The following is a 16,776-nucleotide window of genomic DNA, read 5'->3' as shown; positions in this document are numbered from 1 at the left end:
TGTAAAAAGGAAAATGATAGCAGCCTATTCTCTTTCTCACTTTACAGCTGAGAACTTGACAAAAGTGTGGATTTTGGGAACAAGCAGAAAAGCTCATTTTGTTACCATCTACCTCCTCTTTAATTGCCACAAAATTGGTGGAAAATCCCATGTATTTCTGTATGTTTAAAAATATTTTCCCAACCTGAAAATAAATAAATGAAACTACACACTACACCTCTTTTACTACAAAGACTAATATACATGCTTAACTTTATGTCCTGCAATTAATCTCATCTACTTCAACAGGATTACTCATAATGCTGTAAGTGAAATACATGTGTAAATCCTTGTGGAGTCATGGCCTGAATTGCCAACAACGTTATATGGCACAATTAAATGCCTAGGCCTAGAATGGCTCTGCAGAAAGATTAGGAAAAAAAACTTTAGGCCTAATAAGTAATAAAATCTACTTTAGGGAGTGTCTATGGGAGAAACATTATTGAGGGAGTCGCCTTCCCTTGGGAAACTCACCTGCCACCAAACCCTTCCGGCAATTCGCCTTCTTCCTCTTACCAGTTATCACCTTCACTTACCACTCCTTTCTCACTTATCAAATACCATTCTCCCTCTCCACACATCCTGCTGCTATGTGACAAAGGAGACAGGAGATGCATCTTACTCCTCCTTATTCTTTTGTGCGGTGAAGTAGGATGAGAGCACAGTCTGGCCCTTGTATTGACAAGCATAGTAATAAACAGCTCACGTGCTAATTAACAGAGCTGAGTGCGCAACTGAACAATTTCACCAGCTTTGCTTCTTCACCTGTTGCTGAACTGTTCACATGCTAGTATCTTGCTGAAAATTATTTCCCCAGTAAACTCTATGGACAATCCTTAACCTACTACTGGAGTTCGTTACGAGTAGCTGCTGACCAAAACGTATACAAACTGGATACCTAAATTGCCTAGCTCTGTCTTCTGATGAGTAGCTTACCATCCGGTTTCATCTGCAAATACTCATGAATGCTGTATCAAAATTTACTCTCTGTACATTATCTAGTTTTTGACTAAAATCCACGGCTTCCGCAAACACTTCACTTGTAAATTAACTCAGTCAGAAATATTAACTAAAATGCCAGGAAAAGAGAGTCAATCCCTTAAAGTTCAAATGACTATTTGTCACAAACATTTCACCTCTACTAATGAACTGCAAAAATGAATGATAGAAAATGCAAAACTGTATTATGTTTAGCAGTTAACATTTTAATAAGGAGGAGATTAGCAATTTTTAATACCTCCAGTGCTTTGTTATATACAGTAGCACAATAACTGAATATTTTAATTGCTAATTATTTAGACCTCATTCAGTTCTCACTCAGGCAAAACTCCCATTGAGGGTCTCTTGCCTCAGAAAAGAGCTACAGGATTTGTCTTACTGTAATTTGAAAAAAACTTTATATATCATAAAAACGATCAAGTTATAGTGAGACAAAAATCATTAAATCCTTAGCAATATTAAACCCCACTGAAAGTCCCACTGACTCTTAACGCCAGTGTTTTCATATTAAGTAAAATAGATAATTGCAGTTTACCAGTTGTAACTTACCTGTATAATTTATGCCCAGATATGCTGGTGCTCTTAAAGAGGTCTAATAATGTTTTGAGCCTTCTTACCGTATCCCTGCTTTTCTCCTGTGGGAAATCTCAGTTCAAATGTGATAGGGAAATAGCATTTCCAAACAATTAAGATATCAACACCTTCAGAAACTCAAAAACTAGCGTTTGGTTTTACCTTTTGTCTTCGGACTCCAAAAGGGTTAAGAGCAGCTCTCAACACTTCTTTCTTATGCTGCTGTAAAAAAAAGAAATACTTATGTTTAGGGATTTGCGCGCACACCACCTTGAGTTTTCATAACAGTCAAATAGCTAGGTGTTCAGAGGGGGAAGTGGGTGGAATGCTGTATATATATAAACATATAGCTATCTGAAGGGAGACAAAACAAAGTCCTACACATTCACATTTAGTACACAGGTGCCGAATATATAAGCTAAAAGTACTAGTATCTGAAATGTCACGTTATACACATCCTTCAGAGAGAAAAGTTACACAACTGAACACCAGATTAATAGGGAGCGATTTCTAAGACTCCATGCTTGGAAAAAAAAAAAAAATCTCAGTTTTGCCATTAAGCGTGGCTTCATTCCTGTTAGAGATAAAAATAAATGGGTGTCACAACCAAAGTTTTGTCACGTTTGCCATTCAAATGCATTTGTGGAAAAAGTTGCAGGTAAGTACTCTAACAGGTCAAGAGTTTGAAGAGGTTCTTTTATTTTTTTTGAATGAAAAATTGTGTATAGTCTTCACATCTTTCAACCATAAATGGCTTTAATGACTAAAATGTTCAGAAAACCCCTCTATAGGCTGCATGTTGAAAGAAGAACTAAAAGCAGACTTAGTACCATATACCACTAATTACCAAAATATTCAGAACTGGCTGCCAAATGGCTGAAGAAAATGTAAGTATTTTGAAGCGTGAAAATAAGACTTGGGTGCTCTCCTTCCACTAATTCAAAATATGGTTTAGGGACCTGATTGGCATAATTTCCAATTCCCATTATAAGAGGTTCTCTTAGATTACAGTGCCCAAATCCACTCCAGCCAGGCTTCTTGCTTCCTTGCAGGACCAGTAGGTCCCTTCATTTCCCTCAAGAATTGAATGCCCTTGCACCTAAGAACCTGTGTCCAAAGCTAATACCAGCTCAAATATGGCAGGACTGGGCTAACTAAGCCTACTGGTATTCTTTAGTCTTTTGCTGGTGAGGAGTTTTCAAAGCTAGCTACAAAGACATTTTAATCACTGAGATTTTGACCCCTTTATCATGCTGCAGAACCGATTCAATCGCACTTATTTGCTACAGTCCTGCCTCCTCAAAGCTCAGATTAATTTTTCATCTATTAAGGGACCTGTGATCTGTTACCTGTTAAAAGTAATCTGTTAAGAGAAAATAACTGCTCTGTGGAACACCCTTGCTGATTTATTAAAAAAGGACACAAAGTGTTGCTTTGTCAAATAAAGATGTAGGCTTTCTGGCTCAGCGTTTCCAAGCCTGACTTCCCACCAGTTCCTGGCTACTACAGGGATGTTTCTGTTGCCGTCTCAGAGACACGCTCGCAATTTCTTTTCACATCTGCAGCCTTCCTCTTGTTTTCCATGTGCTTTCTACCTCTGATCATCACAATCCAACAATGCCTCAGGTTCAGCATTTGTGGAAGCTTCCCTATAGCAATCCCCTCAGCCTATGTGGGTCAGTCCTGAGCATACACAGCGTCCTCTGTTCGATGGCGGCTTCCACTTTCATGAGGTCTGCAGTTGCCTGAATAGACACACCGGATGGCAGCTGTTAGCACTTCCCAGCATTACACAACCATGGTCTGCAATAGTCTGCCAGTTCTGCACAGACAATGAATAAAGCAAAACAGAAGGCCTAAAATATTGAGTAATAAGGATAGGGTTTTGACCTTTAAATGCTGTTAGATGTATTGCACGAGGATATGATTTAAGCGATACTATTAGGTATGAAACTGTGCTGTTTGCCTAACGTCTAACTGATCTAACAACTGAACCACTCTGTACTTGCTGGCACACCACTACGTGCTGCAGCCAGAGATGGCTCTGCTGAGTGAGGGTGGTGGTGGGGAACCTGGAAGAGACAAAAAGCATGAAAAAGCATGGGAAAAAAAGTGATCACAAGGTGAAAGAAAATATTTTCTATTTTAAACCCACAGATCAGTCAGACCCGTGGTGGTACTTAGACATTATCTCCTCAAGCTCTGCAAAGGATTAAATCCAAGTCAAAAGTCTCAGTTTCCCTTCTCTGCTCTACTGGCATTTGAAAAATTTTGTACAACTATTCATGATATACACAGCTATCGTTACGTCTGTTGTGATTCTTGCCAGAAAGTGCTACATGAAAGTCTGTTTAATCGTTATGATTACTTTATTTTCACAATCGTTAATCGATCCTTTCCAAACATGTGAATGCCTGAGTTTAATTAGTGGCAACATTTCTGCCACATAGTTTTTTAAAAATATTTTTCTATGTGATTTAACCAAGTCTTTTACTTCAGATCATCGTTTGTTGGACCAAGACAGCTACTACACGGTACCATATCCAAAATACATTTTCTTTTTAACTCCAACCTCCATGTTTACATTTAGTTGTTTCACTTGGATCAAGAGCTTATTGGTAATTCCTATGATATAGTGTCAAGTAATACCCTGAAAGTCTGATGCACCAATATGACATCTATGAAGTGAAAAACTATGCATGTAGCTCAGGAAAATGCTTTTGGTCCACTTGAAAGTTAAATCCCATGCACTAAGCAAAAGCGAGTACTTTACTGCATAGGCTGACAATGGGCTTACTGACCTCAAAGTCACAAAATATATCACAAGGCTCAGAGAGACTTGAGGTAGATCATGGTAATTTCCTAGAAAAATTTTCTTTCAAGGATGAAGTAAATTAGGTACACATATTAATTCTGCTTTTTAAAATATCTAACCAGAACAAGATCTACCACAAAAATAAGAAATACAGAAATGGAAAACTTAAACAGTTCTAAGTTAAAAATGCCTCTTCTGCTATGCCAGTTGCTTGTACAGTAACAACAGCATAATGTACTGCTGTTCAAATGCAAACAAGAAAGAACTAGACATACTTGTTCATTTCCTTATGTTAATGCCTTAAAAGGTGCATGGTCTTTCGACATTTGCTACTAATGAAAAAAATCCTATTCAGTGAACTATCATCAGATTAAGTGAATTCGAGATAAATACATTCCATTTAAGAATATGTAAAGAACGTGTCAATTTTATTTACATTTTCTCTCAAGGTTACAGAGCTTTTGCAGAGGGGGAAGAAAATATTATAGAATGATAACTGTATCTTCTCTTTTTAAGACTCTATATTCAAAGAATAAAATGCAAAGAATAAGATAAATTATATTAGCATCACTCCAATTCCTTCCAAACACAGTCATCACACATGCAAACTAAACTCTGGTAGCAAGTGGATGAAAGGAATCACTGTTGATTAATGCTAAGAATATAGGAGCCAAAAGGGTTTCAGACAATGATTCGCTATGAGACTACCAGTAAATCTCTTGGTCTCTTTTGAGATTCGGTCAACCTGGCACAAACATGGGGTAAAGTATGTCCTTAGCAAAATGGACAATGCATCACAGCAATGCTCTTATCTTAAAATAAAAAGACTTGCATGTGAACTTAATGCTTCTGGAAAAGTCTAATCTGGCAGGCTTAAAAACTGAAATCCTCTCATTTCCAGGACAGTACTTCTAGCAACAGAGCAGGCTGCCTCACACAGGCTCACCACTACCCCTCAGCCTTGAACTGAGGGACCATGTTGTCAGGTTTTGTGGCTGGTTCAACCTCCCTCATTGGACTTAACAACAGACCAATTACTATTGACTGCAGTAATGGTTTTGGTGATATGGACTTCTGTCCACTGAGAACTACAGTTGAGATCTCTTTATCTTGTTTCAAAAGACAAGCTTGTCTGTCTGGTGGGGAAAAAAAAAAAAAGAATAAATCAAATGACTAGCATTAAATTCCATGATAAAGACAGATTATGGAGAATTTGTGAAGACAACTGCCCAAAGCAGACCACTGACCTGGCCTGCAAGTATAAGATAATGCACTGGATATGAATTGGGTTTTTTGCAGGAAAGGAAGCTTTGTACATGTACAGAAAAATTTTAAAGAAACAACAGTGTTACAGTACCATTCTTAACACATGAAAAAGTCTTTCAGAAAACAATTTAAGTTCCCTGTGCATTTCTAAATTCTATTTCAGAAGGACTATCTGCCCATATTTATCTCCATGGAAGACCTGGAATAACTGTCTAGGCCCAGGACAAAATGACTTCTGAATGCAACAGTCACACGATGGAGAACACTATCTACCAGGTTAACCTCCTCTTAACTTTATGCACCATAACTTTGCTTAAACAGAAATCATCAGCTGGAACATAAGAAGCAAATGGCACTTTTAATATTAGAGGTACTAGCAACTAGCCTGTGTATTTCTTCAGAAGGAAATACCAATGCAGACAGGGAATTAAAACATGCCATGGTAACAGATGAAGACTTCAACTGTCAACAAAATCAGGCTATTAATTCTCACATAAACAGTCTTTTTAAATCTTTGATTTTTAATATACAGTCCAAAGATCACTCTCACATTTCAGCAGCTTTTGTCTTTTAATGCCAATCATTTCAACTGACTTTTCTCACTACCCTGTGCTTTCTTTCCCCTTTGGAAAAGGTGAGTGAAAATATCAAATGATATCTTACTCTGCCAAGACCAAAGGAACAGTTCAAATGTTCAAAAAAATTAGGCAATGACTTTGCTTAAGGCAGGGAGGGAATGTGCTTAGCAGTGGGGTGGATCGCTGCCTGGCAAGGGAGGGGAAAAAACAAACCTGAACCGAAATCTCTTCTCATTCTCTGTTTCAATCTATGCTCAGGTCTAGACTATGTAAACAGCAACTGAAAATTACTGGATGGAAAACACAGAATTATTTTGCTGCTCATCACGTTCTTTTCTCAAGTGATAGATACTGATATTCAAGGGGAACCTGGGAAACTATTGGCCTGTTCATTACCACCAAAAGCAAAGATGCCCTGACTGATCCACTTGGACTAAACCATCACCTGCCGCAAGATGCCATCTCGCAATGGACGGGTATAAGCATGTCTGGGAGAGCAGCTCACGCTGCTGTGGCCTCTCAATACCTCCTCAACTGACAAAGAGGATTTCAGACTTTACAGCCGTCACCTTACAACCATTCACCAGACTGTAACTCATTCACACAAGAAAACAGATACACGATGTGTCTGTTACCTGATTTTTTTCCTTCAAATTTCTGTTCTATTTCTGAAACAGAATAAGGTTGAAACTTCCCTTTGATTGAGATGAATCAAATGTCACCTCCTAACAAAGACAGACTCCTCTATCCCTGGTCACTGGCATCACAAAGTAGGAATCAAAGGTGCTGCTTTTGTCCGAATAAAAACATTATCACCTTTAAAATTTAATTCCCTCAAAGCACTAGAGACTAGTCTGGGGGAGAAGGGAAGCATGAGATGACAATTCTCCGTTCTCTCCAGAGACTATGCGTCCCTACAGATTTTGCTTCCTGTGCAACGCTTAACTCCTTGATGCCTTTTCTCTCATGAATCTCTTCCTTGGCAGAAACTTCCTCAAATTTAAAAATCAGAACATGAGACGAGTAAATATAAATAAATAAATAAAGCTCAATGTCTATAAAAAGTACACAGACTAACCTGCTTAATTATTAACAGGTAAACACAACAAATTCTGAATTATTTACTTAATCTTTTTCAGCTACAAACCTCAGACTTTTAGAGCATGAAATACATGCTTTATTTTAGGACACGAAACAGATATATTATAAGGCTGTGGACTTTTTTCTTTTGGAGGTGGGGTTATTTTGAAGAATACACATTTCTTATTAACCCCAAAATACCTCCCTCTCACTGAACCCTGGTGGAATTTTAAATACAGAAATAAAAGTTTTAGTATAAAGATCATGTATTCACGTGTCCGCTACTGAATGAGCTGGCTGTTTCTGACTTGCAACGGAGCGAAAACAAGATTCCTGTGGGGTATATGTACCCTCTCCTGTTTCTGTACATCTGCTAGGAAGACACTAGATTCAGAGGGAAAACCTGGTGAAGGCTCCAGACAGAAATTCTACAATGAAGTATAAAATACTCCCAGGTACAATCCCATTTTCTTTATTGAATAAAGCTACCCTGCTGAAGTAGACCTTGTCTCTGCCACAAATATTAACAAAAAACGTCAACACCACTGGTCCCTAATGATCGAGGAGGGCCTGACCTCCAGCTGAGTCCGCCTTTATGTTCTCCCTCCTTCTGACACATAGTTCTGCCTAACCCAGTGCTGATCTGACACAGCCTTGCCCGGCAATAAGATGAGGGAAGTTCCAAGTTCCTTGCTGGACACAACAGCGACATTTCTATACCTGCTGAAGTCAGCACGTACCCTTTGAAGACTCCACCATTCAGTAGTGTAAAGCAATGCCATCTCCTCCTCAGTAACCTCAGGCCATCATGCATTCATTACCATCCAGAAAAAAAAGTTACATCAACATCATCATCATCACTGAAGAAACATGGTTGTGGAACTCAGACAATTTTTAACTAGCTTTTCTTTGGAAATGATTCTATAATATTGCTTTTGAAGCCCTGGATTAATAAAGACATATGCATATATGCTGAAGTTGCGCATATGAGACATGCCACTAAAAATCTATTCTAAAGTTTTGCATGCAAGCGGAAGTCTTCACAAGATCGTTATGATAATATTTAACAAGGTATTCACATACTACTTATTCCCTCATCATTGCTACAAGCATGTACAAATGGGACATCTAATAACATATTTATTAATCTACTCTTAACTGCTATAATGGTCCAACATAATTTGAGGTTTTTTCCTGGTTTTACATCTTAGCAATTTTGTCAATATTTATGTACAATACTTTTTTGCCTACCGAAGCCTTCCAAAGGTGCAATTCAGGAGGTGAGACAGTTAATCACAGAGCTGGCTTAGCCTCTAATTTAGGTGGCCTACTTATGTTAGCAACATTTTATTAGCACGTTATGCTGTATATTTAATATTTAGTACACTGTGTGAAAATGGTTTACTGTGTACTGCTCACATAAATGACTTACAAATTCTGTTTGACACACAGAGAACAGTGTATAAGTAATATATGTATTTCTAAGTATGCCTAACGCTGCAGAAAATAAGGATAAACAGAAGATATGTAGAGAAAACACTAAAATGTATCTGATGATGGAGTTAAAGGCTAGCTTATAAACACCTTGGAAGACCAAAGACACAGAATTAGGGATATATGCGCAGTGCCCATCCCTTCTTTAACTTTTGATTCCAAATCCTCCTCTGGAAGCCTCAGCAGAGGTCCAGCTGAAGTAAAAGGCGACTTCCTTAATTGCTGAAGTCTCACAGCGCAGACAACTGCAACAAAGCATACAGCAAATCCCCCCAAACCCTTTTGTATTTTACCAGACCCAAAAGACAAAGTAGGATCTTTCTTTGAGTTTAGGAGTGCTTTCAGGACATTTTTCACAAGGCAGGGAAGTTAGCTATGTCCTCATGAATTATGCAGCCTTTCTAGTGTGTACTTACACAATGCTAGCTGGAAGCCACCAGGGAAGGATGCCCAGTGCATATGAGCAGCAGGTGGTACCAAAGGAGGATCACTCAGCCAAATCAGACCCAAGTTTTCCTGGAAGAGCTGGAGAGCAGCTCTGAGCAGGGATTCCAATTATATAGCCACAGCTATAGCCATTTTGGTTGTGCTGATGTTCAGAAATTACCACTGGAAAGGAGATTTTAACTTTAGCCCTTAGTTATGAGGAAAAGTATACTGGTTTTCATGCTCCTCCTATTCATAAACTGAATCAAAGCTACCAGAAGGCATTTGTAAAGGCCAGATAAGGGAGAATCCTTCAGTCTCACCTGAATTAAGACTACATGAAAAGACCCATAAGCAGTCCTAGTGCAAGTCTTACTACCCTGGAAGGGGAAGAAAAAGGAATTTAGCTTATTTGCTTCAGCCAGATCCTTCTTAACTTCCAAATTATTTCAGCCACTTTAGATACAGGTGGCTCTTTTTACCACACACCCTTGAAACAAATAGGTATAGTAACTTTTCCTGGGGGGCAAAAAAGGCTTATTATACCTTAACCCTAACTCTAGCTCTTGATCTCTAACAAGTGAATCATTCACATTTATCAGAAACACGTTCTTCTGGGATCATCCGACAGGTGAATATATCAGCGTGAAGGAAGGATGATAACCTCCCGGGACAAGTTGTCTCCAGTTGCCTCTGAAGCTCACAATACTCCAGTTAAGAAGGAAAAGTCCATCAAAAGGCAAGAAAACTTGTTTGTAATCAATGTTTTAGCTTTTTATATTCCTTCGGCTGTGTAATTTGTCAATATATCTATAAATCCTTACATAATGAGGTAGCTAAGGCAGGTGACAAGATTTTAGTAAATACCAAACTTCTTTTCTGCAAAAAAAGTATATGATCACGGCAAAAGCAGGTTTTTTTCTGCTGGTGAAGTATTTTCAGTATCATTACAAAGGACCCTTACTGTTTATTATAATCCCTGACAAAATATCTGTTCCAAAGCTCTTCTCAGTATCTTCAGCTGATGTTTGTCAAGTGACATTCAAAAACACTTTTATTTTTAAAAACAAAAATAAAACAAAATTGAGCCTATTTCACATTCTTTTTTATTCTTGTACTTTACTGAATTTTTCAAAATTATTTCAATACATGTACAACGCTTACATGGCATACCCTAAAATGCCTCACAATAGAGAAATTCAGTTCACATTTCCTCTAGGTAAAAACCCATAAAACAAAACAATCTACAAAACCTCTTAGAAAATGTATCTTTCCCCAGTTATATTCAGTGGGGAACATTAAAAATTCAGTATTTGCCACTTTGCAATGACTTCTGGACATGAAACAGTTCCTTCATGCTGCAATAGGTTCCTCTAGTCTAAATATAAGGGGAACTAGAAGAAAAGTACACACTTGAAACAGTACTAAATATGACACCCACAATACAGCTCCAATCCTGATATGACTTTTCTCCTTATTTTTTTCTATAATTTCTATCATTCATTACAGATACTGTATTTATTTTTTATAATGATTAAAATGTAAAAATCAGTACATAGAAACCAAGTAACAAGAATGGGTCTAATTAAAAATTAATATTATTACAAAAATAACTATTATATTAATCAATATGAAGACCAAGATATTCAGATCAGTAGGACATTTTTAGTTCTAACATTCATCCTGCATTAGGGACATGAGGACATGTCCCTAATCAACATTTAGTAAAAACCTTAGCTGAGAGACATCAATACATAGTATTTGGATTAAAACCATGTTGGGAGCTATACTGCAAGCTAGCAGATATCTCCATTTCAAGAATGCCTCATATTTTATTGAAAAAATACAAAGTTTGTACAGATTAAGATCTGAAGGAAACAATCCAAAAGGGACTCTACATTTTCAGCTGAAAATTCACCAGCAAAAGTGAAGGGATGTGGATCAAACTAACCTTTGCTGTAGTCTTACCAAAATCAATTAGATTCAAGGATGAATTTAACTCACTGCTTATTACACAGTAGAGTTTTTAAATTAAGAACGCTTTAGTGCAAATACTTTGCATAGTAAAATCCATTTCTTGAGGTGATACCCCTCAAAAAAAATGTGATCCACTTGATATTACTCTAATTTGACGTATATAACCTTATCTATATTTTTTTTCAAACTTCCCCCAAATTACCTCCACTTTTCTTCCATTTAATACAGGTCAATGAATTATCCAGGTTTTTGCTTTCTTATGTTAAATGAGACTAAACAAAGTTTCTGAAATATATTGTATAATACAAAACTATGTTTTCAGGTAACAAATTATTTATATTGCAGTAGAATTTAGAGATTGCAGAGAGATCAACATATTAGGTACTGCCATGACACAGACTGGGAGACGGTCGTCACTAGAAAAAACTTTTCAGACATGCCAGCCAAAGAGTGAAAGAGCAGGAACCACTTTTTCAGATGAGTTGGGACACACAGATTGGAGTTACTCAGGAAATCTGCAATAGAGTACAGCGCTGAACTTTTATCTCAGGTTACACTCCACTGCTTTAACAACAAAGCCTTCCTTCCTCTCTATTAATTAATATAAAGCCCACTCCAAAAGTCCCAGTATTACATCTGCCCCATTAACTTAGCAATTCCAAACATCATGCTACTTTGCATTTGCGTAACTAGCATCAAGAATTTCAAAACACTGTCAAGCAAAACCAAATAGAACTAGATTATCCTCACTTTGCAAGTAGTAAAATAAAAACATAGAGGCATTAAGGGTAATGTCATCTCACCTAACTTTGGCCATCTAAAAGACACTGTTGCCTCAGCTGCTCCTTTCACCACTGGAATGAGGTGAGCATCTTGAGAGGGTGATTCCTTCTCTTCTCAGATGCCAGGCTAAGACAATCACTAGAGAAGGCTCTCCCTTTCTTCTGCCTATTCCTTCCACCTAGCCTAAATGCCTCAAGTTCAGATGAGTAAGCTATATATCCCTATCCTATCACAAAGTAGATCTCTCTGCAGTGGTCCCTTAGTATCTTTTCTAAGAGGCAAAACGGCAATTGGCCAAGGTCTGCATGTGCTGACGAGTCAGCACACACAGGCGGAAAGTTAGGTGCACACTGCTAGACCTATTAGTGTACTGGCAAATGGGATAAACACAACTCATTTCTTCCTAGTGTCCGGGTAGTCTAACAGTTGACCATCACTTCCTGGGCTACTGGCAAGCCAAACGACTGGCTGTAAGTTGCTAGGTCTAGCTGAGATTTGTGCTCCTTTTAGCTCAGAGTGGAAACCCAGCAGGAATACTCAAGGTGCTGTCATAATATAAATAATGGTTATACATAAAACTCACATCAAAATGAGATTTTTTTTCCAAGAAAGGTGATAAAAGTCTGCTATCAGACTTTGATCACAAGTCCTACTATTCAAAAAAGGAAATACCTCTGAATTCCAGTGAAAATGAATCTGCCTGTGACTGAAATAACTTTTAAAAACCAGAAGTTTATATATATACACACACACACACATTGTTTTCTCTGTCAACCCCGAGATCAGATCTGGGGGTCCAAAAATGTTTGACCTCTCTATACATATTTGCACACATCAGAAAAATCTGGCACTATCCCACATGATAGGATCTTGAAGCTCTGAAGTAACTATGAAGTGGTATTTCAAATAGTTCTTCCAAAATGAAAACTGCTTAACACAAAATTAAAGTGATGCCAACACTAAAACAGACAAGGGGAATGAAATATAGGTTGTCTTGTCCGTCCCACAAAAGAATGACTTTGACTAACGGTTTCCATTCTATGCATAGAAAGTTAAGTAATGTTAAGCAAGTTAAGTGTTTTTGCCCAATAAAACCTGGGAAGGAGTTCTCTAAAGAAATCACAGGGTACCAATGGAGTCCCATGAAAAACTACCAGCACTCTCACTCAATCACTTTCCAAGTCCTAAAGGGAATGAAAAAGCTGCAGTACCTCAAGAATCAGATTTCGCAAACTCAAGCTTCTCCTCTTTCTTTAGTTACTGGCAAAAAGCACCCATTAGGTACATGTAAAAGCACTAAAGTCTTGCTTTAAAATGAAGCACTGCTGTGTAGCGAACGAGCCTGAATTGTGCATGCTTATCACAAGCCCAGCATGCCAACAGGCAACAGCTAGAAACACCGCTACTGCGCTCGTGCTTCTTAATGTTTTAGCAAGTCGCTCTGTGTAAAATGAAAGTAATATGCTAACAGTTCCCCAACCAGTATTTGTATTGCTGTTATAAATGGTTATCTGTTATCAGCAGAGAAGAATCAATACTTAATGCAGTTGCTAAAGACCAGCTCTCACTGCTTCATGGCTGAGGGGAGAGAAGGGAGAGGGACGCTAAAGAGCAGGACCCTGGCGGCAGATCTTGCCACCAGGAAGCACGTCAGCAGCGAGCAGCCTACCAGCTCATTTATCAAAGAGCAGAAGGATCTTCCCAGGCAATAGCAGTGGAATGGCCTTTCCTAGGAATAAATTCTCATTGCAGATCTTGCCACCTTCTTCCATAGATGCACAATTTATTTATTTGACCTGCCCATGCCAAAAAGAGCTATGCCCAACAAAGAAGATCTATTAAAAAAACCCACAGTAGCCTCGACCCTTTCTCCAGATAAGAGGATGAGAAAACAACTGGAAAAGCACCTCAGTGATGAGTATATCTATACGCTAATAATACTAACACTAATTCCTACTGCAGGTACTAACCTGTCAATAATGCTTTTGGATAATTTTTTTAAGGGCATGAAAGTAATCTTAATACTTTGCCAGAGTAGTATCTTCGTATCCACCATTAAGTTAACTTTCCAAACCAGACCAACCAACATTATGCATAGGAATTGGACTGATTTGTTAATGTTTATTTTTATGGGGAGGAAAAAGAATATCTTAACTCTGAACTTTCCACTTTTGTTAATGATTAAAAAGTTATTTAAATATTAACTGTATTAAATTAATAATTTATATGACACTCCTAAAATTTACTTGCAATACGTACTAGCCAAATGTGTTTGTTGTTTTGGGGGCTGGTGGATGGAGTGGGTGAAGTATTCAGACAAAACAAAACAGTTTCCAATAGAAGGATATAGTCCATGTTCTATTTATCTGAGAATAACATCTATTATTTAGTGCGGAGCAAATATGTTCAGAGGCTAAATGATCTCTTTCAAATGACAGAGGGATTTTTTTTCCCTCTTTTTGTTTAGTACAACATGCCCCTGATATACCCAAATAGCTCTATTTAAAAGGCAATCTTTATTTGGTAATTTTTAAAACAGGAATTACGATACATACTAGCAAGAATTGCTTGGCTGTTTACTTACTGATTCTTTACAGAGGCCAATTATTTTACCAAAGGACAAGATGAAATCTGTTACAAAAAATGGGACTTATATTTTAAATCCCATTTATAGCAGAGAGTTATTTTGTTTCTAGCTCTGGTCACCCAAAAAAAAAAGGGACGATAAATTGAAGACTGTATCATACTTCAACAATAATAACTGGTGCCCCAAACACTTGCCATCACAGCTCTCACTGGCACGATTCCTACTTTACAAGCGAGAAAAACCTATCAGAAAAACAAGTCAGGATGAGATGAAGTACAGAAGAAAATAAAAGGCTTCCTAATTTCCAGTCTTGGGCTTAGATGATTACGTTACTGTTTCTGACCCAGTGACATTACATCTTCTCATCTTGTAAAGAAAAAAGTCCTGCATTTTTAACATCTCTCTTGCACATCCACCTGTGCATCCATATTTGTGTGATCCACTATCATGACTAAAATAATTATTAAATGGGTATTATGGTCATTCAAATCTGAAAGTGAGTGTAAAATTTTTCAGTTCTTACAATATTGAGCTTATCTGTGTAAGCCCCTTAAAACATTGCGTATTTGTGTTCAGCAAAGTCCCTCTAATGCATACACTTACGTAACCCTCCCTGTGATACCACAGGCAGCGCTTTCCAGTTATGTAGAGCCCTGCCAATTAAAAAAAGTCAAGAGTTAACAGCAGGATGCTGTCGAGAAAAAAGCTTAACTTACGAACATGTTCAGATTGCCATTGCCCAAAAATCTGAGTAATGTTCCAGATATGTTACGTTAATCTGTTACACAAGATTGTCTCTAATGTGAATATTTTTTAAGGAGTACTGAGGGTGGTGTTGGGGGTTGGATGAAGGCAGGTGGCCAAAGTTATTACTGAATTGAAGAGGATTATTTTTATTATTATTGGACTATTAACCCTCTGCATGGTCCTATTTAGCCAGTTTCATTGTGTTTACGAGTAATATGATTTATAACCATTGTACTTGAAATTACTGTTGATCACTGAGCATTTGGGAATAAAAATAGGTATGATTAGATGTGCAAAGCTCATTTGAATGCATTTTTATGCATAGACTGGGTTTCTATCCACTAAAAAATAGCCCTTAATAATAAGATATCAAGGAAAATGCAGTGAGAAATGATATTTTATGTATAATACGTGATCTGTGTATTCTAGATACACCTCATAATGAACGTGACCAAATACTGAACACGAACTGAAGAACAAACCTTTTGTGTTGATGCAAAATTTGAGTGGCAGGAAAAAAACATAACAGAAGATAAGGGTTTTCATTCACAATGCATTGTAAATTAAAAAACCATGGATACAAAAGAGTAGAAACAAGAAAGGTAATATAACAAACTTACATTTCACCCTCCATCATTACAAGGATCAAAACAGGGGCATACATCTTCATTCTACTCAGATGGCCACTATAATAATAAATTGTAGTAGCTCATACAAGAAATAAAAATATCAAGGACTCAGTTATGTTTTAAATTGAAACAAAGCAAACCATAACAAAAAAGAAACAAAACAAACCATAAAGTCAGTTGGTTGTTTTTTTTTTTTTTTTCAAACTAGGGGCAAAATATACATGGAAGTAAGGTATATTGCTGTTTACGTGAATACTTTGCCTTTAACTTCACTGGGAACAGTACGAAGCAGAGAGACTTCCCTTACCAAGCCTATTTTCACTCTAAATAGGTCTTGACGGTGCTGTGGCTGCAGAGCCAAAAAAAATGAGGCCAAATTTTATGTGGTCATGCTAGTGTGGTGGAAAAGCTTTTGTGAGGATTTGATGTTATAACTGCATTTGTACATCTGGCCCCCCACAGAGCTTCAAATACTTAGACATCCGTAGATACTTACACGGATTATTAAATGGCCTGTTAGTAGAAGAGGTGGATTCAGGACACCGCCACATTTGAATTCGGTATCTGCAACTGGACTCTGACATTTCATTTGGATACTTAAAGCATTAATGTTATTGTATCCTGTAGACCTATATTAACAAGTTTGATGTAACAGATGGGAGCTTTTTCAAAAAAATGTAAACAGCTGAACTGAGAGCCAGCACTTTCTATAGACAGACCTTACCGTGAAATATAGCACTCTGCTGTTTATTCCAAACACATCATGGCACTGTAAGTAGACCG

At 37.6% G+C, this 16,776-nt stretch overlaps 1 protein-coding gene across 12 annotated transcripts in view; it reads right to left on the bottom strand.

Annotated features, from left to right (window-relative positions):
* The window catches only part of ZBTB20 (zinc finger and BTB domain containing 20), a 488,423-nt gene that overhangs the window by 397,351 nt on the left and 74,296 nt on the right, over positions 1 to 16,776 (bottom strand). For 10 of the 12 annotated variants that reach the window (XM_054803829.1, XM_054803837.1, XM_054803872.1 and 7 more), the window contains one exon: positions 1,774 to 1,833. The exons of 1 other annotated variant lie outside the window; for it this stretch is intronic. The gene's annotated coding sequence lies outside the window, so the exon portion shown is untranslated. The remainder of the gene's footprint in view (positions 1 to 1,773; positions 1,834 to 16,776) is intronic. One more of the 12 variants, XM_054803846.1, reaches the window with a different exon arrangement.

This window comes from Grus americana, chromosome 1, assembly GCF_028858705.1.
Source record: "Grus americana isolate bGruAme1 chromosome 1, bGruAme1.mat, whole genome shotgun sequence".
Taxonomy (NCBI): Eukaryota; Metazoa; Chordata; class Aves; order Gruiformes; family Gruidae; genus Grus; species Grus americana.
Note: the sequence above shows the minus strand (reverse complement) of the source record. Positions and strands in the feature narration are given on the sequence as shown.